The 2,806-nt window shown below is 37.4% G+C and overlaps 1 protein-coding gene across 10 annotated transcripts in view; it reads right to left on the minus strand.

Annotated features, from left to right (window-relative positions):
• Nucleotides 1–1,046: 1,046 nt before the first annotated feature.
• The window catches only part of mef2d (myocyte enhancer factor 2d), a 102,953-nt gene continuing 101,193 nt past the window's right edge, over nt 1,047–2,806 (minus strand). For all 10 annotated transcript variants that reach the window (XM_037073872.1, XM_037073874.1, XM_037073871.1 and 7 more), the window contains one exon: nt 1,047–2,806. This exon is cut by the window's right edge and continues 4,205 nt beyond it. The gene's annotated coding sequence lies outside the window, so the exon portion shown is untranslated.

Here is a 2,806-nt window from a genome sequence, read left to right on the forward strand (position 1 = left end):
TAAACAAGGTGTCCTTCCTCCTACGTCTCACATATCCAGGTGACGCTTTCAAACATTTTAATATATCAAGTTAAGGAGTTTTACAAAGTGACTCACCTGCAGCATCAAACCTCCAGTCTGAAGTTTAGAAACACAGAATGAACCAGTGATGTAAAAAACACAGAGGTCAGAATAAAATGTACTAAAATATATGATATGAAATGTAGTGAAGTATAACAAGTCTAAGTATTCATTTATTTACATTTATGTACTTTAAAATATGTGTTGCCCAGACTGTCGGAATTATTCTAAATATCAGAATCAGTGATTTTGTTTTTTTTTATCTGACTGCCGATGAATTAAATGTGATGTCATGTAATCTGCAAAGTAACTAGTAACTTAAGTTATCAAATAAATGAAGTGGAGTAAAAAATATGATATCTGCCTTCAAAATGTGGTGGAAGTATAAAATAGTCAAGTACAGTGAAGTGAAGGATCCACAAGTCGAACTCGAGTGAAAAGTAAAGATGTCGTGTTAAAATGTTACTTTGGTAAAAGTGAAAGTCTTGATGTATCTGATAGCAAAAGTAAAGAGATTATGTTGTTTACTTTGGTCAATTTAACTTTTAATTTTAATTTTTAACCAATTGATGATAAATTAATGTCAAAATGCAGCACTGTAGTCTGCTAAGTAGCTAGTAATTAAAGTTATCAAACACATGTAGTTGAGTAGAAGCTGCAATAATTGCCTTCAAAATGTGGAGGAGTGGATAAAGTTTTAAATAGTGAAGTACAAGTACCTCAAAAATGTACTTCAGTACAGTGAACACACAGTTTTCTCTGCTGTGATTTGATTTGTCATTTTTCTTCTTCACAAACTAATAAATCATAAAAAAAAAAACAACTTAATCAATCAAATAAAACAAGCGTGTCGACTCCTCGGCTGCTTCTTCTGTGTGCTGCAACACAGAAGCACCGGTTACTAAACATGGCAGCTCCATCTAGTGGCGACAGCGCGGTACTGCGGCCACATCAACACAATAAAAAGACACCCAGCCAGACGACTCTGTAGGTCAACTTGTCTATTTAATATATAAAATACGGTAAAACATACGCAAAAAGGGGAGGCGGGGAAGAGGGGACCAATGGATACTTTGGTACAATAACAAACACTTTCTTTTGTAAAAGCAGTATAGAATTTGTAATAACATATCAGTGCATACTTTATTTATGAAAATATACACAAATTGTATATCATTCTCCAAAAAACAACAAAAAAATGTATCTTTACAACAAAAAAGCAGACTAGCCGAACACAATATATTAGCTATAATTTATTTTAAACTTTTTTCTTCATTTTTTTTTTTTTTGTCATTTTTCTTAAACGTATTTCTGTGTGATGTATATTTGTGTTGATATTACATTTGTATTTTTCCTATAACATGATTCACTCGTCGCTTGTTGTTTTTTTTTTTGTTTTTTTAATGTTTTTGTGTTTTTTTTGTTGTTTTTTTTTAAACGCCCATGCATTGACATCATCGTGTCTGGTCAGAAATAAGTTAGACGTGTCACACTCGACCGCCCCGCCCCCTCGACGCCTTCCCTCCCTCCATGTTAGCATGTGTGTGGGACTCAGGAGGGGTTTTTTTTTGTACATTGGACTCAAAAGTTGCAGCATCGAAGCAAAGAAGTTTGTTTTTTGTAATTTCTTTCTTTGTGTCGTTCGGCGCCTCCGTCCCGCAGCCACACATGTTCTAAAAATATCACTACGCTTGTGTTTTGTTTTTGTTTTTTTTTTTTGCTTCATGTCATTTTAAAAATCGTGCAACATTAGTAACACCCTTTTGTTGAAGAAAGAAAAGAAAAAAAAAAAAACGAAACAAGGAAAAACAAATCCCAAAAAACGAAAAATATATATTTATAGAATATTTTTAATATCATAAAATAAAATAAAATTCCAAATAAAACAAGATGCCTAAAACCTACACAAAAAAATAAACGCAGATTTTCTACGTCGTCATGACAGCGACCGTCAGCGAGAGCTGCTGCGACGACGACGATGATGATAATAATAATAATAATAATAATAATAATATCAATTCTCAGAGAACAATTAAAAACAGACTGTCACCAGCACAAATTAACACTGGAAAGTGAGTGAGACTTCTAAACATCATTATACAGGAGCAAAGTGTCGCTTCTCTCGGGGGGATGCAGGGTCTTAAACTATTTCTCAGCACGATTGTCTTTTCCGTTTGGTGATTACAGCGACCCCTAGTGTTCCGGGCTTCATTTGACCGGTCCGGTCCAGAACTCGCTCAGACAGAACCGGGGCGCGGCGCCGATCGGCTGCAGGACTGTGCGGCGCTGCGGGAGAGTCGGTCTGTATGAACCGTCTGTGTCGAGTTGAGTCTCGCATCATGACTCGAATGACGTATCGTTTATGTTTTTATCGTCACTTTTATCAAATTCCTTGTTTGTTAATATTAATTTCTCTTGATCTACATTATGTGAAACTCATAATTTTGTTGATCACCGTCAGAATAAAAGCGCTGCGGACGTCGTGCTGACGGCAGAGCGAGGTCGACCAACATTCGAACCGTCGTTTCAGCCTCTGATGTGATGTGTTCCACTTCGGTCCGATCGCCGGCTGACTCGATTGGCCATCGCATCGTGACATCAGGTTTCAGCGTTCCCTACCGGTCGCACAGCCGCAGCCTGAACACGCCACCCTTCATTGAAATGAACGGGAGGAGTGCTGTTCATCGCAGCGGCGCCCGATTCTGTCTGAACGAGGTCGTCGACGCGGGGTCGAGATTTATGTTTC

The sequence above is a fragment of the Acanthopagrus latus genome, chromosome 17, assembly GCF_904848185.1.
Source record: "Acanthopagrus latus isolate v.2019 chromosome 17, fAcaLat1.1, whole genome shotgun sequence".
Taxonomy (NCBI): Eukaryota; Metazoa; Chordata; class Actinopteri; order Spariformes; family Sparidae; genus Acanthopagrus; species Acanthopagrus latus.